This window comes from Panthera tigris, chromosome A1, assembly GCF_018350195.1.
Source record: "Panthera tigris isolate Pti1 chromosome A1, P.tigris_Pti1_mat1.1, whole genome shotgun sequence".
Taxonomy (NCBI): domain Eukaryota; kingdom Metazoa; phylum Chordata; class Mammalia; order Carnivora; family Felidae; genus Panthera; species Panthera tigris.
Genome location: NC_056660.1, coordinates 53,239,182 through 53,261,630, shown reverse-complemented (window position 1 = coordinate 53,261,630; position 22,449 = coordinate 53,239,182).

Here is a 22,449-nt window from a genome sequence, read left to right as displayed (position 1 = left end):
ATTCCCACCCCTTCTATCACCAAGAGTACTTTAGAATTTTGCTCTTTGTTTATGTATCAGGCCCAGTGACACAACTGAGGACAGTTTGGTAGGTTTAAAACCAGGACTAACTTAGAATAAACTAGCTGGTGGTCCAAACCCATCTCAAATGTTCAATTGCTATAATCTTAAGGAGAATTTAGTTTCTAAAAAAAAAAAAAATATCTGGTGCAAAAGGGATAGTTTTGGGGTATTTGATCTGGCTCGTCTTTAAAAAAAAAAAAGGAAAGAGACACACGATTATGTATCACAGTTCTATTGATTTGAATCCCCACCCAGAAACCTAGAAAATTCACCCAACTATTCATCAAGAATTCTGGACACCATTATCAAAGTAAAAGGACATGTGTTGGCAGAGGACTCACCATCATCTGCTGCCAGCCCCGGCAACAATCTAATGTTTGCATACTGACCCGAAGCCAGAGGAAGGCTTTGTTCCTATAGGACATCCACTACATTGTCCCCTCCAGTGCAAACTGCTCTTCTCCTCCTTCCAGTGGCCAATCAATTTATTTGCTTTCTCCAGATCATTTGGTGTCCTTATCTCTCATCAGAGACTCGATGTTACAAAGAGAACCTGGAAATTCTCTTCCTCAGGGAAAGCAATTATTTATTAGGCAACCCTTAATATTCTATTCATCTGCCATGGTAGCGTGTTGACCTGGAGGTAACTGACACTGACACCCACTCTACTTTCCTTCCAACAAACCTACATCTGGATTGGATATCCATCCCCAGAGCATCACCGCTTGGAGCAAACTCTTCATTTACGTTGATAATGCCTCCATTTACTTCTTGAGACTCTGGGACACATTATACAAATTGAATAAATAAACACATTACCCTGACATAAAGTCATGTCATGGAGTCCAGAAATAACAAGTTCAGTCAGAGCTCAAAGCTACATAAAAGCATTTCTAATGTACAAGTCAATCTCCTCTCCACTGATTATATTTTGTCTTCCTACACAATCTGGAATTACTGGAAATATGCCATTTTTTCTTCCTCTATTGGGTTATCTAGAAGTTGCTTTACTGTTTATTCTGGAACCTCATTCCTATTTTTGACATGTAGAAGGGAAAGAGATTAAAGTGATTCCAGATCTGCATAGAACTTTCACTAGCATTACCCTTGACCCTTACTGAAATCTTCTACCCAATCAGGAGTCACCATTATTTTATAAAAGTGATATCATTGTAAAATGTCATTCGTAAAGGAAGAGAAATTTAGGAGGGACTTAAATAGATGATCAGGAGAAATGCCATGGCTTAAAAGAAGAGATATGTTCAACAGAGGCTTCACAATTATCTCCATATTTATGAAAGTTTATTACAATTAAGACACTTATATTATCCTTCTTCTATGAAGAAAACACCTGGGGGATGGGAGAAAGCCAAATTTATCAGTAAGGGAAAACAATACTGTAGTAAAGATTGTAGGCAGCTTGATGCCATGGAAGAATAGGAAACAGAACCATCTGGGGAGGTATGTCTTCTCTGACAGGTTTCAAGATGACTCCCTTCTTGGTAGTTGACACTTTTCTGGGTCATTGAATAAGAAAGATCCCCTGAATGGAACTTCCTTGTTCACTAGCCTTCAGGCCCCATTAGAGGTGGGCATTTAGAGAGGGTGTCCTTTTTGGACCTTCACAGCTTTTGTAGCCTGCCTCTTGCTGGTACTGGTTTAAGGGCAAGCAAATGCTTTGGGGATTGAACAGAATTTTGAGTCTTTAGCAATCTAATTTCTTCAAAAATCTAATGGGCTTCCAGTTTATTTGCTTCTGGTCAGTTGTATGTAGTTGTATGTGTTAATAGCCACAGACAGAAGTCTTGTAGAGTCAGAGTTTTAAGACCAAAGACACACAGGTCTCTTACTTATCGACTCTGGGCTCTGCCCATCCCCCTTCTCTCATGTTTCAGGCTGGCTCTCTTAAAGCCTTTTGAAACAAAGAACTGGGGTGGGAGACAACACTCTTCATCTGATCTTTGCCACTGAGCTGGCTCTCATTGTCTGGCAGAGACCGCTTAACTGCAGGTGCTTGGGAAAGACTCAGAGACACCATCTTATCTTCTGCCAAGTCTGCCCTATTTGCAGCCTTAGCTTAGAACTGCTTCAGTCTGGGGTACAATAGCAATTAGTTTTTTCAGTCCCATAAAGCCCAAACTGCTGACTGTTTAGTGCAGCAGTTAGGAACTTAAACTTTGAATCCAGATGGCCTACTTCAATTAGGGTCCTCACTTGTAAGGTGTGCAACTGGCAAGTTACTTAACTTCTTCGGATCTCATTTGTAAAATGGGTCTAAAACCACTATGGACTTCATCGTTGGAGGCTTGATTCACTTAGAATATATAAAGCACTTGAATGATGCCTGGCACACCGTAGGCACCATGTATGGGTAGTTAGTATTACTTACTAATTTAAGATTGCTTAAATTAGTTGATGCTTGGTCAACTTGTATTGCAGGATGCTGTTGGCTACCAGACTGACTAGCTCACAGCTCAGTTTACTTCTTTTGTAGACTTTGCTGAAGAAGCAAGCAGTAGCAAACACAAGATAATGTATTGAATCTTTCCTATAATTTCCCCTAATGCTACAGCAATAGCAATCACTCTGCTTTCCAAGACATCATAGTAATTGTTTCATCAAATGTGTTGCCACAGCATAACAAGAGCTTTTTTGGCTGTCTCAGCCAATAGTAACCACATTTTAGGTTTTGTCGTGGCCAACACTCTACTTTGAGACATCAAGTCCTGGTTTCATTAGGATTTATATTTGTCTGCTCCTCATAGAGATCTTAAATGCCTAAAGCATAAACACACGAAATCTTCATTTCTTTTTGCATTAAAGTCTGGATTGAGGTGATTCAGGGATGGTATGGCGATTCCATAGTCAGATCTGTAGCACCTGTTGCGCCCTGTGTTCCATGCCACCATCGCTGCAGTGCTTCCTTATCCTCACCATTCAAGATGAGTAGCCAGCCATCACAGCCATCTCCAAGCAGCAAAAGGGAAGACGGAGGATATGTTCTGGAAGTTGAATGTACATATCCAGAACTTGTCACAGGGCCACACCCAGCAAGGGAGATTGGAACACGTGGTGTTGCCTCTAGTGTCAGTATGTCAAGCCCCAAATCAGGGTTTGTATTATCACAGGAAAGAATGAGAACAAACCCTGTGGAGACAAACAGAAGCCTCTGCCATATTTACTGAAAAAATTTGTTTATCTAGCTTAACACATTGTCTATTTAAAAAAAAAAAAAACGCATAGCAATGCGACCTGTTCATTTAATTTCTCTTTACTCCCTACTATAAGAAAATGTAAAAACAGTGGGTAATTACATATTCAATAAGAAAGTAAAACCCAATAGCTTGTATCAAATGACAATTCTACCCTGGAATAGCTTATGCTTTTCCCTTAAGAGATAATTGCATTTCCTAAAATTGGAATTAACTTGCATTTGTATTTTTTGCAAATAAGTACCAAACTACTTGCAGGTTTGTGTAACATATGGTTGGTAGAGGTTTTATTTACAGAAAGAAAACACCTATTTTAGCCCCTATATGTTTCCAAAACTTGCATACAGCAAAATTATATTTTAGAAGGTTTAATGACCAAAATACATGGGTTGAAATGAAAGACAGGATATCCTACTCTATATGAGCATTTAGAGGGACTGAGAAAGACTGAACATCTTCCATTAATTTTTGTTTACTTTTTCTCTTTCAGTTTATCTTCATGAGGCAAAGAGATAATTGAATAAGCAAAAAAAAAATGTTTGGGGTTTTATAACTGCCACAAAACTTCAAATTTTAAAAAAATGACAATGAGCTAAAGAAAAATAAGCAATATATAAATGGCTTTTCTTTCTTCATTAACCAACATTTCTGTATCTGAGCCTAAGCTTTTTTTTTTTTTTCTTTCTTTCTTTTTTGGTTGGTTGGTTTTGTTTGGTTTTGTTTTGGGTGATGTTCAGCATTTTGTGTCCTGATAGGAATTTTAATGAATGTAAAACAAAAGCACTGGTACCAAGCTGAGCCCAGTGGATGAATCAGGTAGGCGTGTGTATTCACAGCACTGATTACTGACAATTTTCTTGTGCCATTGTGGTCCAAATGTCGGTCAATCAGACATGTCACCAGAGAGGCATATTTTTTAAAAGATCCTGGACATTTAAAAGAATATGGATATTGCAGGGATGGAATTGAAACAAAATTTACAAGCCCAGTAAGCAATTCTGAAACATTCTGCAGAATTCCTGCCTGAGAAAGCATCTGCTTTGGACAGTAAATTTTAGACACGCCACTGGAGATAAAATGCTTCCCTGAAGCCATGAGGCATTAACCATTTCCTTTTGCAGTCAATCCAGTTCATAAATAGAGTAACAGCTACTTTATTTTTCCCCTTCATCTTTAGAATTCTAATGTGGGCAACAGGTATCCAGAGTTTATCAGTGTAACACACTTTACAACAACAAAAAAAGAATTCCTGTAAGTTCCCACAGGGCAGAAAAGAGACATGATCCATTTGGACTGCTTGATATTTATGTCCTACTTAACCTTGCCCAGAAAGGATTCAAGGCAATTTACTTCAACTTTTGGTTTAACTCACAGCCCCTACCCCCATCTTAAGGGGACTTCGATATTTGAGTAACTTTTTCCCGGTCTCATTTTTGCAAAGTCTAAAACTGGGATAAAACCTCCTTAGTCTATGCTTTACAATTCTTCAAAGGTTCAGGGGCGACTGGGTGGCTCAGTCGGTTAAGTGTCCAACTTTGGCTCAGGTCATGATCTCACGGTTCATGGGATTGAGCCCTGCGTCGGGCTCTGTGCTGACAGCTTGGAACCCGGAGCCTGCTTCGGATTCTGTGTCTCCCTCTCTCTCTGTTCCTCCTCTGCTCTCACACTGTCTCTCTCTCTCTCTCTCTCTCTCTCTCTCTCTCTCAAAAATAAAGACTAAAAAAAAATTTAAATTCTTCAAAGGTTCAGTTAAGTCTCAGATGCTTAATTTTGGCTCAGGTCATGATCTCAGAGTTTGTGAGTTCAAGCCCTGCTTCAGGCTCTGTGCTGGCAGCACAGGGGGAGCCTGCCTGGGATTCTGTCTCCCTCTCTCTCTGCCTCTCCCCCACTTGCTCTCTGTCTCTCTTTCCAAATAACAATAATATTAAAAAAAATTCTTCAAAGTTTCTCCAGCATCCACAGTCAAGGTCTTTAACATGGCATACAACCCTTCTGGGCCCTCGCCTCTTTCTGTCACCAAAGTTTCACATTTGCCCAGATGGCATATGACTTAGCCAGACACAATTTAATTAAACTACTTTGAAAGACATTTTAATGGAAAGAAAGCACATCCACATGAAAATAAAGTGTAGGGGTGCCTGGGTGGCTCAGTCGGTTTGGCGTCTGACTTTGGCTCAGGTCATGATCTTGCGGTTCATGAGTTCAAGCCCCTAGTCAGGCTCTGTGCTGACAGCTCAGAGCCTGGGGCCTGCTTAGGATTCTGTGTCTTCCTCTTTCTCTGCCCCTCCCCGACTCATACTCTGTCTCTCTCTCTCTCTCTCTCTCTCTCTCAAAAATAAATAAAAACATTAAAAAAAAACAATAAGAAAAGGAAAATAAAGTTTAAATGATGAACAAATGGCCTTTTAAGGTATTGGCTAATTGTGCATTGTTTTGCTACTCTTGGTGTGTACAAAGTATTTGTGTCAATTCTTGGAACCATTAGTGCTTTTTAATTTATAATTCATTTTGTCTTACACTGCCATACAGCAAAAATTTGTAATAGCATAAATGTCTGTCAAATGGTAGTTTGCTGAAATTAATTATAGTAGGTTATAATGTAGCACACATTGTATGATCCAATTTTACTAAAAAATAGTAGTATGTAATATATAGAAATCATATAAAAGGGTATGGAAAATATTCTGCAAGATACTAATAGCAGTTATCTTTGAATAGGTGGGATTATTGTATGCTTTGTGTTTACGCCATTGTTTTGTTTTCTGCAATAATAATTCATTGCTTTTTTTTAGTAAGAAAAAAATTAAGAAAAAAAACAATAATGAAAGAAGCTACCTTTGAATGAGTGTGAGCTTGGTGTATTCTAGGCACTGTGGCAATTTTTTTTTATTGTCTGTTTTAATTCCTAATAATTGTGTAAAGCAGATGTTACGAGTCCATCTCATAAATGCAAAAATAGGAACTTGGAGATGCTAAGCTCAAATTCAAGGCCATACTATGGCTATTTCCAGAGGGAAACTGCACGTAGACCAACCATATTCCTAAGGAGTCATTACACTTCTTGCCACTGATGGATATTTAGGTTGTGCTTTCAACCATTACAAACAGCACAGGGGAGAAATAAATAGCTGGCAATTAAGTCAATGTTTTAAAAAGCAAAATTAAAATTAAAAAGCCATTTTACAAATCAGTAATCCTTCAAGCTAGGTGAGGGACCACTTCATAGTGTGCCAAAATGAACAACCTTTGAGAAAAAAAAAAAAGTGACCAGAAACACTCATTTCAACAACAAAAGAATTTTAAGCTAACTATTATACCAATCAGCTTTTTATAAAATTTATAACCAAAGAACTCCAGAGACAAATTTTCAAGAGTCCTGTGGTTTCCAACAGCATGTACTTAGCACCCTCACCACTCGGACCAAACACTCTCTATACATAGGCAAAAATTATTTGAATCTTGACCTTGCCCATGCTCTGGAATTCTCTTTCCACTGCTTAGTAATGCTTGTTAATTCTTCAAGGTTCTGACTCTTCTCTCCCAACAGGCTTCCATTTCCATCCTGAAGATGAGATAAGGGCAATTTCACTGTTCTCCCACATCCAAAACACATAATAGCCAATATGGCAGATCAAATGGCCAAGCCAATATGGCCTTGGCCAATCAAAACAGATCCAGCTATGCAAGAATACCAGTGCACAACAGCTAAATACCTATCGCCACAAAGATCACGTTATGTATATCTCTTCAATAGGTACCCACGCTCCTTGAGGACTGAGGCTTTTGATTTTTAATTTTATGTTATAGTGCATATTGGCTGTGCTGGAGCCAAATTAAGACAGCAAAAGCTTGGAAAACTCCTTACCTGTCACACAGTATGTGGTGATTCACAGAAACACTAGTCTGATTACATGCCTGATTTCCCTGGAGTGCCAAAATGTCACGTGCAAGGGTATGGAGCTTTTTCACAATTAGTGTTTGATATATGCAGACATATATGGTAAAGGGGTGGAGGTGGGGAGCAGGAGCCAGACTTTACTAAAAGGCTGTGGGGACCTTAACGGTAAAAGCACCATGTTAGTTCTGTTGGGCAGGACCTGGCCCCTCAGTGTGGCCTACATTTGCCAGTAGTTCCAGGTCCAAGTGAGATGGCTCAGGACCAATTCCCTATTCAACATTCTTCAAACCACTCCAGAATATCTACACACTAGATAGAAGAAAGGTGTTTTAAAAATAAAATAAGGATATCACCAGGGCCTGAGCTTTTCTCTGTGGGATTCACCCCTCCCTTCTAAAGGTACTGACATGAGAACAGTAGACATGTCCTTCAGCCTGGGGAGAGAGAGTGTCACCAAAATTCAAAGTCAGATACCTAAGTGTTCCAGGAGGGTATGGGAATCCCATTTCTCAAGATTGTGGATGGATAGGACATGTTCATCACAGGGATGTTACACTATGTTTCAATAGCTGCCATAACAAATTACCACAAACTTGGTGGCTTAAAACAACACATATTTATGATCCTACAGTTCTGTAGGCCAGAAGTCTGACATGAGTCTCACCATGCTAAAATCAAGGTGTCAACATTGCTGTGTCCCTGCTGAAGACTCTAGTAAATTACCTGTCACTCTGACTTTTCCAGCTTCTAGAGGCCACCCATGTGCCTTGGATGGTGGCCCCTTCTAAAGCCAGCAATGATGTGTCAAGCCCTTCTTACATCATGGTCACTTCAGGACCCCTGTGATTATATTAGGCCCCCTGGATAATCCAGAATAATCTCCTTATTTTAAGGTCACTTGATTGGGAACCTTAATTCAATCTGTAACCCAAATTCCTTTTTGCCATGCAACATAACATATTCATAAGTTCTGGGGGATTAGATCGTGGACATCTTGGTGGGGGGTGGGGGGTGGGGGTGGCTATTATCCTTTCTACAACACATGACAAAACACCATATTCCCAAAAAGGTAAAAGCAATACAGCATGGAGTAGAGATATACGGATGGGCCTTTTCCCATCATAGGCTCAGAGTTCAAAGAAGAAAACTCCCCATTTAGGTGACCTTATAGAAAACAAAATGCATTTAGTCTATAGCATACAGTCTACAGTGAGTGATTCATGATTATATAAGTTAAATAACTAACTTCAAATTAGCTTTGCTTTACTGTCTAATTTTATAAGTGGTTCCTTGAGAACCAAAAACTGTATTAAGATTTGCCAGTGAGCAGGGGCGCCTGGGTGGCTCAGTTGGTTAAGCGGCCGACTTCGGCTCAGGTCATGATCTCGCGGTTCGTGAGTTTGAGCCCCGCGTCGGGCTCTGTGCTGACAGCTCAGAGCCTGGAGCCTGTTTCAGATTCTGTGTCTCCCTCTCTCTGACCCTCCCCCATTCATGCTCTGTCTCTCTCTGTCTCAAAAATAAATAAACGTTAAAAAAAAAAAATTAAAAAAAAAAAAAAAGATTTGCCAGTGAGCAAAATCATGAGCAGGGAAGCAGTTCCTTGGGTTCATTATAGGATCCTGACCAAGCCACCTTTCTACACTTCAATTTATAATTACCCACTCTTTTTCTAATCTCCCAGGAATGTTGCAAAGAGAAATTAATTATAACAAATATGGTTGCTTCTAATTATAATAAAATATTGAAGTTAAGATTGAGAAAAAGGCACAAGTAAATGTTTTTATAGGGCTCAACTTCCCTTTTCTGTTTTAAAAAACCCAGTTTTCTATACTTAGGTTTGAATTTGTTGCATTAATTCAATCCAAACCAACAAGGTTGCCTAGTAGTCAGCTTTGGGCAATCTCCTTTGCGAACATTTAACATGTCAAATGTTTCTATATAAAATCAATGGTACTTAACATAATTCCAGGTCAAAAGAATGTTGGATATTGCTTCTATTCATCTTTTCTCTACTATTGTCAATAAAATCTGTGTATTTGTTTAGTGGATCTGTTTGGGACCCACTTGTGGTAGAAGTTAGGAATGTAAAGATAAAGAAGTTGCAGCTCTTTCCCTCTGCTGTATGTCAAGAGGTGAAGGTTACCAGATGTTGTACGTAAAGAAAGGCAGAGCAGAGAGGTTGACAGGTTGTGCAATAAAAGTTGATCATGGACGTGCAGCTGAACATGATCATTTAAGTCACAATGTGGGCAAACTGTGTGCCACTGGTGGCAGTGCAGAGGCTCAGAGGAAGCGGGGAGAGGCAGACAGGAGAAAGGGGGGTGGGGTCAGAGATGCCTCAGAGGCAAAAAATCACTGGGGTTAAGAGCATGAGCTTTCTACTCAAGTAGACCCAGGTTGTTTGAAATCCTACGTCTGCTAAGTCATAATATCTCTGTACATCTCAGTGTCCTTTTCTTTTAAAATAGGAGCCTTAATAGTAATTCCTGATGGATTTATTGCAAGGAACAATGATATAATGCATGTGTAGTGCTTAACACAGGTGCCTAGCACTGAGCAAATCTTCAGTGACAATTGGCTGCCTTTAGAAGACATGGTCAATATAGGGGGAATAGGAAGAAGGAGAGGGAGAGGAAGAAAAGAAGGAAGGCAAACAGGGCAGGACAAGAGGAAGGGAGGGAAAGGATATTCTGGGGCATATGTCCTGGATGAGAGATAGCTCATGGTAAGTCACAGGGCTGAGTTTCCTGAGCAAAGCTTCAGGCATCAGGGAAAAGTAAACCAGGGAGGAAAGAGAGTGCCAGCCTCTCATATGGAGACTTGAGTTGATACTAAGAGGGAAACCAAGACTGCATCCACTTAAAGCTCTAAAACGAATCCAGCTACAAAATGCCAGGGAGAGCAGTGACCTGGAAGAACCTCAACACACCTGGAAGCCCCAGGCAGATCCCAAATAGTCATCAAGGGAAATTTGAGAGAAACTCATAAACCCAGGGTGTCTCCTAGAGCACAAACTCTTCAACCGAGAGAAGGGCAACCTGAGAGATGGCAAATGCTTAAATATTTTGCCTGTATTGTGCTCTTTGGTTTGGGAATCCGAGTGAGACTCACTTTGTAGGGAACAATCATAGGGAAATGGTAGTAACAGTCCTAGGAAAATGAGATTTCACCTCAAGGAGCTCATAATAGAATGTGGAAGAGATGAACACGCAAACAAAACTATCTACAGTGTAGCCAACCATAAGACAAGCATATACCAAGTGTCTGAGGGAAGAGCATGATCAGTTCTGTCTGGGAGAGACAGGGAAGGCTTGCCAGAGTATCAAACTCTGGGGGCGCCTGGGCAGCTCAGTTGGTTAAGCGACCAACTCTTGATTTTGGCTCAGGTCATGATCTCCTGGTTCCTGAGATCAAACCCCACATCGGGCTCCTCATTGACAGCACAGAGCCTGCTTGGGATTCTCCCTTTCTCTCCTTCCGCTGCCCCTCCCCCTGCTCTCACACTCTCACAAAATAAATAAATGAACTTAAAAAAGAGTGTCAAACTGGCGTCAGACTTCAGAGGATAAATTCACCAGGAGAGCAGAGGGAAGGGACATTCTGAGCAGGGGGACAGCATACAAAGTCATGCAGATCTGAAAGTGGACGGCAACTTTAGGACACCAGATGTAGTGGTTATAACATCAAGGGTATATGGATCAATAGTGAAGGGAAGGAAAACAATGGAGATGGGAATGAAAGGAAAGCCTTGGTAGTTTCGTGATGTGTTTCCACGTGTCATGTGTATCAATAAATCAGTTTTTATTGATTTTTATTGTTCGGTGTGTAATAGGTCACAGTAATTATATGATCTTATATATATTTATATATTAATTTACTGTTTACAGAGTATGTCCTTCTTATTTAATTCTCACAGCAGAAGAGGAAGATAGGTTTTGTCATCTTTGGTCTTGCAAATGAGGACAAAGTCTCAAAGGACGTTAAGTTGTATGCCTGGGGTTGCCGCGCTTTGACTGAAACCAGCTGCCTTGGTATTCATTCATATTCAGCAAACATGTACTGAGTTCCTACTCTACTGCCAAATGCTCTGATAGATGCTGGGAATACAAAGAATGCTCAAATGAATACACAGAAAGAAGGGAGAAACTAGTACATAAACAATGAATTAAAATATAATGAAGTAAAAATTACTATAAGGATGTGCATGAGATTGTTACCCAGAATATGCACAGAGGGGCACAGGAGGAATGCCCGGAACAGGTGCCTCCTGAGCTGTTGAGTAGGTGTATAGGGGGTGGAAGAGATAAAGGCTGTTCCAGGCATGGGAACTGCATGTGCAAAGACACAGGGACCCTAGAGAGGATTACATGAAACCAAACCAGGAAATGTTCAGGGAGGATTGCCTTAGGTTGCAGATGAAAGACAGAAGAGCCAGATCAAAAACAGTCTTTGCAAGTCTATGCTCAGGGGTGTGAATTTTCATGCTGTAAATGGCTAGGATCCACTGGAGGGTTTTAATTGTGTGAGCGACAAGATCGGATTTGTTATTCAAAAAGCACACTCCGGCAGCAGTTCAGTGGGTGGAATGGAAAGTGGTTACCCTGGGGACGAGCAGACCCATTAGGAAGCTGTGACAATCATCCAGGAGAGAGAAAATGAGGATAGTAGTTGGAGGAATGAGCAGATTCAAAGACGTTTTGGAAGCAGAACTGATGGTCAGGAGAGATTCACTGGATACAAACACTGAACAAAAGGAACAATCAAGAATGACGGTCAGATTTCTGGCTTGGACATCTAGGTGAATAGTAAATCATTAATCAAGATGTAGCATACTAAAGAAGTAGCAGATTTGCAGAATATTATGCGTACATATGGAATGAGCTGAATTTGAGGTGCCTCTGGGACTCCCAGGTGAATATACCATATGTGGTTAATATATTTAGAATTCAGAAGAGAGATTATATCTAAAGATTTAAGAGTAATTGTGAAATACTCTGTTGTTGAAGTTTTGACAATCTCCAAAGCTACAAGATCTGGGTACCATTGCTTCTACCCAATTCATTTGCACCATCTCTGAAGGAGGTACTAGCTCAAGCTTTGTTCCAAAGTACAAATTAGCATAGCAGCTCAGTAAACAATGTCTCTGAGCTTCTGGAAAGAAAGATGTTCAGTCACCATAAGGCTCAGAATTAATGAAAAGTCACAGAAATAATAGCTCTATTCTCCAGTTGCTTTTGAACCTCAAATCACTCTTTGGCAACAAGGTAAGAATTTACAGAAACTGCTGAAAAGATCTTCTGGTAAATAGAGCAGCAAAAAGAGTTTGTTTGTAATATTTGTTCTAAACAATATATGTGGTTAAATTTTGAAATTGCTAGTTCACATTCCTGACCTGAATTCCTTTTCTAATTGGAAAGTCAATTTTGATTTTGATTGTAGGGTATAATTCCTTTAGAAAAATCTCCTGTGAAGTTAGTTCCTTCTCATTATGTTTTTTTTAACCAGATAAAATTACAAGAATTAAATGATATGTGCTATGTAATGAATGCAGTTTGCCTATGCTTTAATGAGAAAACAGTTCCTGGAGGGAAAATATTTTTGCTCAGTTATGGGCAAACACCGACAACATCAATTGAAAACCCAATGAAAACTGTTACTTCTTTTAGGTTGGATAGAAATGACCATAATGTAAGGCCAGAGCATTATTGTTATTAATGCTTGGAAAAACACTAATAATCAATAATTCATTTCCTAATTGTGATAGATATGAAACAATCAATCCCATTGTTTTTCCTTTCCCATCCCCATACTTCCTAGTTGGGTCACAGTGGGAAGAGGAAGGGATTCATTTGTCACAGTATATGTTTTGTCACCAGAGTGAGTATCAAACCTCTCTGTAGTGTTTGAGAGAAAGGAAGGAAACTAAACAGGGGCTTGGCATATTTAATCTTCTCAAAGTTTTCAAGTAAATCTGTTCTACGAATACACAGAGCTAATAAATTTAAGACCATTGAAACAATAATACAAAACTATTCAGGAGTAATTATGACATGATAAATGTTCCATAAGTATTTGATAGTATTATTACTAATTAGATCTCCATTTTTTACCTGAGGAACCTCATACTCAGGGAGGTTAAATATTTATCCAAAGTGATATAGCTAGTAAGGGATGGGTTCTGATTTGGAAGCCAGGTTTCCTGGCCTCCAGAACTTATGCCTTTTCCATTATTCTATACTGCCACTTAGTGACAAGTACATTTAGTCCCTATTGAAAATAATACTCTCTTATAGTCTATTCTCATGGAGATACTCCTGAAGTTGGTAGATGAAAAAAACTTGACTTCTAACCCTTGAGAGCTGATTTCAAATAATCTTTCAACTTACCTGTGCCCTAATGTTCTCATTTGGAAATGAGAGATGTCATTACTGCCCTTCTTTATCAATACACTATGCAGGATAGTATATTACAGTTTCTATATTGTAGCATCCATATACATTATCTCATTTGGTTTCAAAACAGAGCTAATAAAAACTAACAGAAAGCACATGGAATTTCCAGTTTCACTAAATGAATACAATTCTTTGAGGGTCAGTTTTTTCACTTATAAAACTAGAGGTGAATTCTCTCGGGGTCTTTTAACATTCTTATAAAATGATGTTGCATATGGATTATTCCTAAGTTTAGATGTAGAAAAAGCTCAGAGAAGATCAATGATTTCCCCTAAGAATGTTCAACAAATAAATTATGAAATCCTAGGACCTGGGTTTTTGACTCCTAATGTAAGTCCCTTTCTACTCCATTGAACTACATATTTATTCTGATAGGCAAAGAAACCATAATGATGCTTGATATGAGTGATAATTTGATTCATCAGATGATTGTTTTTGCTTTTAGGTAGACTGATAAACTTCAAGGTAATTAGCATCTATAGTTGCTAAGCTGAGATCTGAGTGACATTGGTGACCTGCCAAAAGAAACAGTTGGCACCAGACTTTGTGAGTTGCCTTTCATCAGCAAGCTTCACTTTAAAACACTGAAGTCCACCCTGCCTGTACCTGAATTTCCCTCTTGAAACAAGTAACTAGTGCCATCTTTCTCTTGAATTGGCTGGCACTGCTGTGATATCAGTTATCACATGATATTCCAAAAGGCAATTGTGATCTCTGGCATCAACGCGTTGGCAATCCACTTGGAGAAAATGCAGTTTGATGTTAAGCGCCTGGCAGTTTTTATCGTAGCTGGAATGAACAGAGGGTCCTTAAGTCACCCGGAATACCACTGAGTACTCTGTAATGCTACTTGAAATGTCGAAACTAGGTGAGAAGTCCCAAAACCTCAGGTTTCACAAAAGCAGAGTTTCAATTATCAAAGCTGGTTAGAATTGGGGAATCATCCAAGTTAACCACTATATTTTATAAATGAAGAAATCTGTCACCATTTGTCTGGGCAAAGAAAAAAGGGATTGGAGCTAGAGTCTTCACTGGCTAATTTGTTCTGGGAACCATAGAAGTTAAACGGATGCTGGACAGACACCAACTATACGAGAGACATCATGCATTTTCTAAATATGTTGGTGTTCCTCCATATAAATCCAGACTATTTTGGTATTGCTTCATAAGCAAGTATTCCAACTTAGAAATGTTGAAAACCAATAGAGAAGTAACAGAAAGCAGCAGCTCCTCCTTTCCTTTCTTCCTCTCACTATGTCTGCATCAGGTACTTCTCTGATACAGTCTTCACAGTGTCATAATTGACTATGACCTTCCAAAAAAAGTCAACAAAGCAACTCACAGCCTACCTGCTGTAGTCCGTGTATAATTCACATGCTGAAATCCTACTCCCCAATGTGATGATATCAGGAGGTGGGGCTTTGGGGAGGTAAGAATGAAGCCCTAATGAATGGAATTAGTGCCCTAACAGAAGAGAACCCCGAGAGCTCCTTCACCCCTTCTGCCATGTGAGCACAAAGAGAGAAGACGGTCATCTATATGAGCAAGGAAGTGGGCTCTCACCAGATACCAAATCTGCCGGTGCCTTGATTTTGGACTTGCCAGCCTCCAGAACTGTGAGGAATAAATTTCTGCTGTGTAAGCCACATGCTCTATGGAATTTGTTATAGCAACCTGAGTGGACTAAGACACTATCCAGGTTTTTCTGATAATGTTTTCTCCCCTCTTTCCACCCTGACAGTACATCTTTCTCAGTTGTCCTGTGTCACTATCACCAGGCTGCTTTTGACTTAAATAATGGCAAGAGTGCAAGGGCTTTTGGGACAATTAATATATTCTCTATTGGATCTGTTTCAAAGACAGAATAGCAATTGTCTTAGAGAACAAAATGGCACAATCATCAAAGTTATGCAGTGGAGGCTTTTCTATCTCCAGCTCAGAAGTCTTCCCTGCTCAGCTACACTTAGTCACCCTGGGTGCACACTGCTCCCACAGTGGTCTTCCACTCACAGCTCCGACTGGATGAAAGATGATGGGAAGGGACATTGCTGGTCCAGGGAGTGACTCTTCCAGAGTGAAGAAAAAGAAAGTGGTTCTGAGAGCACTACCTAAGAAAGATCTAAAGCTGTTTGGTATGGCCAGAAGAATATGATTTTCCTGAGTGACCTGTTGAACCAGTCTTATTACTCTGTAGTCTCAATATATACAGCTGGAACATAATTCCTCTCCCAGTACCAGGACAAGTGGGTGGGACTGTCTAACTCTCTATCCCTCCTTCTACTCTTCAAACTGCAAGATACTATTTTGTGTGTGTTTTCTTTTTTGAAGGCTGCCCTTGATGCTCAGCATAACCTGAGCTCACCTGGATAAAGGCATGGTTTAGGAGAGGGTACTCGGAGAAACAGTGCCCTGGGTCCAGAGCTTCCAGGACAGGGCCAGGCGGCAAGGCTTAATAAGGAAAGACTCATCTGATATAAATAATTTAAGAGACAGAATTCACAGTGGCCTGAATAGAAAGTGAAAACACAAGCATGCTGCTTCTCATGGACGGCAGAAAACACTGGCATGAAAAGTCTTGTTTTCTGGTTAATGAATTAAAGAAATAATCACAAATGGAATATAGACCCAAGTGACCACGTCATGATTCACTCATTTGTCCATGATGAATAAATTACCTGTTTTATGACTGAGCCATTCCCCAATGTGACATTAAAGTACCGAAAATTGTTAGGGATTGTTCTTTCTAGAGAAAGATGATGCTACTGAGCCACCAACAATGCTCAATGTTTTCAGCAGTGAGAAAAGATTTGCAACATAACAGATGAGAACTATTTGTATGTGCTGATCTATATTTATGAATCAGAGAACATCCCAGGGGAGTTTTAGCTTCACTAGTAGGGGTTTTCAATCCTCATCTCTATCACAGCAATTCCCATACTGTTACACACAAGAAGGAATACACAGGTTTGATGAAACTCAAAAATCGTAGCTGGATTTTTCCATATCCATATGATTTTTCCAAATCATAGTGTTTGATGCTTCCCCTCCCATCTTTAAAAAAAAAAAAAGCTGGATTACAAAAATCGTAGCTGGATTTTTCCAAATCCATATGATTTTTCCAAATCATAGTGTTTGATGCTTCCCCTCCCATCTTTAAAAAAAAAAAAGCCAGTTTTGCCATGGCAATCCTTTAAAAAAAGAATTACAATTTCGTTACAGATAAAATCAGATATTGAAATAGCACACACACATATACATACAACCTATTGTATCAAGACACACAAAGAAAAGGGAAATATTATGACTAATTTTTAAACTAAATATTTTCAAAAAGATTCTCAATATCTCTAGATTGCCATTCTCTAGATAATAATAAACTGAACAAATACGTGGTATGACATAAGCAGAAGTGAAATGCATTTTACTAGTAAAATTTTACCTGGGGTGAGGTGGGGGGAGTAAACTGATGTGTCTAAGAGGAACTATCTTGTGTCTCATCTGCCATAAAGGATAACTACAAAATCTCTATCTAAAAGAAAAAAAGAGAAAAAGACAAAAACAAAAACAAAAACAAAAACACTCAACGTTACAAATGGAAACCAGTGAAGCCAGGACTTGAAGTTTCTAGATCCTGAATCCTTGAAGATTGAGTCTTGATTGCAGAGCGAAGGGAAATACTTTGAGGTGAGCCCCACAAGCCCTCGGGGAGTAGGCTGGGTTTTGGCACAGAGCATGGAAGCATAACAGAAAACAGTGGCATAGGGTTTATAGTGCTCTCACTGCACTGTAGAGATAAAAATCAAAGTTTTAATTGAGGAAATTGGAAAATCTTTGGAAATGAGTGACATGTGTGCAATGTAGGAAGAGTAGTGCTTAAAGAGGAAATTTTCAAGCCTTAAATACATCCACTAGAAGAGGGAGAAAAAAGCTAAAAATCACACATGTTAAAATATAGTAAAAGGAGATCACGAACAACTTTATATTAATTAACTTCATACATTAAATTCCTTGAAAAAAGCATTACTTACCAAAATTGATACAAATAAATAAAAAATCTGAATGATGCCATTATCTATGAAAGAGATTGATTTCAAAATTAAAAACCTTCACACAAAGAAAACTTTGGGCCCAGATGCTTCAAAAGAGAACTATTCTAAATACTTAAGGAAAACATTATTTCAATCCTGCACAGGCTTTTTAATAGTCTAGATAGAGGGAGTATATTTCCCACCTCATGTTATAAGACCATTGTAATCCTGACAGCAAAACCTGGCAAAGACATAAAAAAAAGGAAAATTACCCATCTTTCTTGTGAATAGAGACACAAACATACTAAAGAATATCAAATTAAACCTAACAGTATGGGAAAACATAATATAATTGGAATTAAACTAAGAGTGGGAAGTTGATTTATCACTCAACAATCAATCATTGTCATCCACTACACTGACAGAAATAAGAGAGTAATCATGTAGCCCTTTTAATAAATTCAAATGAATAAATAAAAACATTTACAACCATTCATGACTGAGACAAAACAAAATAAATGCCTCTTAGCAAAACAGAAGTAGGAGGAAATTTCTTTATATGATAGAGAGTATCTTCAAAGAAAACTTATAGTAAATATTAAGCTTGATGAAACTCTGAAAAATTTCTTTCTGAGATAAAGTTATCTTAAGAAATAAGGAGAACCCCATTGCCATTGCCACTTAAGAGTTTCTTGGAAGTCCTGCCAATGCAATAAGGCAAGAAAAATAAATAAAATATATATGCATTGAAGACAAGACATGAGAATGTACATAGAAAATCCAAAAGATAAACAGTTAGAATCAATAGGTGAATTTATCGAAGTCAGTACATACAAAATACACAAAAATAAATTATACTCATAAAATACCAATAAATTAGAAAATAAAATTAAAAATGATACAATGTTATTTATAATATATCAAAACATTAAACACATAGGATTATATCTAACAATAGTGTGTAAGAGAGAAAACTATAAAATATTATTGAAAGAAATTTAAAAAGATCTAGATCTATGTCATACATACTATGTCCATGAATTAGACAATAGTATCAGAAAAGTCATTTCTGAGTTTGATCTCCTGCACTCCTAGTTAAAATCTCAACAGGTATTTTTGTGGAGTTCGAGAAGTTGATTTAAATCAATGTGGAAACGTTAAAGACCAAGAATAGCCATGATGACCTTGAAGAAAAGTTAAGTTGGAAGACCTACAACATCAAATAAAGAAATTAAAATTTATAGCTATTGTAATTAAATTTATTATTCATTAAAGGATAGACAATAAATGTATTGAACAAACATTCCAGAAATAGTCTGGAAACAAACCCATATACACAAACACTGCACTGATGAGTAAGGGTTGTCAAATGATAGTTTATTTTGCTTTTCTTCTTCCCAATAAGTGATATTGTGTGAACTGGAAAACAAATAAAAATAAACCTTGAATCCCACCTCACTATCTTATATCATAAATAAAAATGAATTCCAGATGGAATAGATTTCAATAGGAAAAGTCAAACAATATGTTTTCTGGAAAATAATGTAAGAGAAAATATACATGAGCTTAGAATAGGCAAAGACCTTTTAAACAGGACACAAAAATGCTACCCATAAGAAAATGATAGATAAGTTGGACTTCATTAAATTACTAACTGAAACAGCCCCTCCCATGTTTTAGAAGAAGGTAGAATATCCAACTTTTAAAAATCATAACATTAAAAAAATTTAAGAAACCAACATATGGTAAATTAATGATATCTAATTAGCAAAAATCTTGTCTAAAAAAAATTAAAACCTTAACCATTTCAATAACATGTATTCCCTCAACAGAGATGCAAGAGATAATTACTTGGCTATAAGTCAGTTAATACTGAATCACATGATGTAGTAGTAGGCAAAGAATTAAGTGTGTTCCACAGAATGCATTTTAAAATTCAAAGGTGGTTTAAAAAGGTAAAGTTAATCAAAATGTCTGTGAACACCTGGCTTCCTTCTTTTTAGTTAGGCTTTTCTGAAGCACAGTTTTGACAGCATCATAAAAGTGGAACTGAAAGACCATTGGGGAGAAAGCAAGTGAGTGTATGAGACATGCACAGAGGTTCCACCTCAGAGAACTAAGGCTGGAAGGATGTATTCAGTATTTATAATAGAAGTTTGACTTAGAGCTCGATCTCCTATCATGACCTATAGCTAATAGATTATGTTATTAAACCTGTTGGGAGTGGGGAGACCTAATTCAAGAATAAGAATAGAATAAGAATAATACCCTGCCATCCAGAGGTATGAGATTCAAGTCCATAAGTATAAATAAATTAGCCTCAAAAGTAATACTGCTTAATTTTTAAAAAGAAAACAACCAAAAAACAAACAAAATACCAAAAACTCTCCAAAGGCTTCATGTCCTACCATTATAAAGTAACAAGACTGAGCTCCAAAATGTTGGGTCCGGCCAGCAGGACTGGCTACATAACTTGTGATGCCCATTGCAAAATGAAAATGCAGGGTTCCTTGTTCAAAAATTCTTAAAATTTTTAACACTCAGCAACAGCAAAGCTTTAAACCAAGTACAGGGCCCTGCTGGGCGCTGGGCCCCGAGTGACTGCCCCATGCCGCTGACCCTGTCAGCCAGCAAAGACTGTCCACAAAAATCTAGGTTTTCGTCCACATTTTCCTACAAGGAAAACCACACCATCAGCAGTGTTGTCTGTGACAAAGTGTGAAGTTTTGGATTTGATGTGCTTGTCTTAGGTTAAACAGGGGATAGTATCCTCATGCTGAGTCTTCTGTGCTTTTATTCTGAAACAGATAGTTTGCCCATTCAAGGCTGTGATCATCAGAATACATCCCCATTTCTGTCTCCACTCTTGTGTTCCTTACACTGCCCAGAAAGAAAGCATTGTGTGTGTGGTGGTTTTTTTCATGCCCCAGTAAGCTTTCAAATTGGGCCAATCAGAAATGATGCATGTGCACATAATATCTAGCTTGCTTTAATCTATCAATTAATATAGAGAGACTATTTAGAATATTTAATACAAAGAACAAAAGAATGCCATTACATGAAAAGTGTAAGAACCAGTTTCAATTGTGTGCTATTCCATTCTGCCTTATCCAGCCACTTTATCTGCATGGATTCCTTCCAAGAGATAAATCTTTCAAACAGGACTTTTTTTTTTTTTTTTTTTTTTTTTTTTTTGTGAGTTATAGCCCATGTCCTGTCAGGTTGTGTATCAAAACTGCAGGTGAATTTTCACCTCTTGATTCTGCTAAACTGTAAAAGGGTTCACAAGGCAAGAAATCTTAGATCTTTTATTCATTCTAGGCACTGAAAAATGGTAAAAATATTTTTTCCTGCTAAATACAGAATATGTGTCTCCTGATATATGGCAGGAGCACTAAAAATAGGACCAAGTACACATCTTTGTTTTATCCAAAGGACATAAAATATACATTTAAAGTTACAACTCAGGGTATAGTTTGCTATTTCTTACCATTAAGAAACACATTTCCAAAATCAATATCTACTCCTATTTAGGTTTCTTGGAAGGGAAGAATGAAATTGAATATGAGAAAATGTGACTGGTAATGAACAGTAAGAAAGGGATATTTATACTTTATCTTCTGTAGTCCATCCTGTGAAATAAGAATGAAGCCAGGGGACTGATGATAACAATCACATGCTTTTATGAGCTAGGGAACCACCATCTCAGATGGTAGAAACCACTAAGGAAGAGTGCTGACAGCAGCTGACAGAAGCAGAGAACCCTAATGCATAATTTAAAGATAGCTTGTTACAAGAGGAACTTCAGCAAATGTGTACAAGGTGAAGAGTTAGTGCTATGTAATGTAAAATTAGTATCTGCCTTGGTTGGGGTTTCAAAGAGAGCAGAGAGAGGCATTTAGCAAACTCCTTACAGTCTGGATGATTCTATCTCTTATTGCCATCTTTGAAATTGTTTTCACATTGGATATTCCTATCTTACACACCTTTTGTTGTTGTTGTTGGTTTTTGTTTTCCTCAAGATTTTATTTAAGTTCAAATTAGCTAACGTATAGTATAGTATTTGGTTTCAGGAGTAGAATTTGTGCTTACATATAACACCCAGTGCTCATCACAACAAGTGCCCTCCTTAATACACATCACCTAGATAGCCCATCCCCCACCCACCTCCCTTCCAGCAACCCTCAATTTGTTCTCTATAGTTGAGAGTCTCTTATGGTTTGCCTCCCTCTCTGTTTTTATCTTATCTATTTTTCCTTCCCTTCCTCCATCTGTTTTGTTTCTTAAATTCCACATATGAGTGAAATCATATGGTATTTGTCTTTCTCTGACTGACTCATTTTGCTTAGCATAATACACTCTAGTTCCAGTTACATCATTGCAAATGGCAATATTTCATTCTTTTTGATGGCTGAGTAATATTCCATTGTATATATGTATGTGTATATGTATATGTATTGTGTATATGTATATATGTATGTATGTGTGTGTACACACACACACACACACATACACACACTAGAGCTTCTTTATCCATTCATCAGTTGATGGACATTTGGGCTTTTTCCATAATTTGGCTATTGTTGATAATGCTGTTACAAATATTGGGGTGCACATGCCCTTCGAATCAGCATTTTTGTATACTTTGGATAGATACCTAGTAGTACTATTGCTGGGTCATAGGGTCATATACTTTTAGCTTTTTGAGGAAGCTCTATACTGCTTTCCAGAGTGGCTGCACCAGTTTGCATTCCCAACAACAGTGCAAGAGGGTTCCCTTTCTTTGCATCCTTATC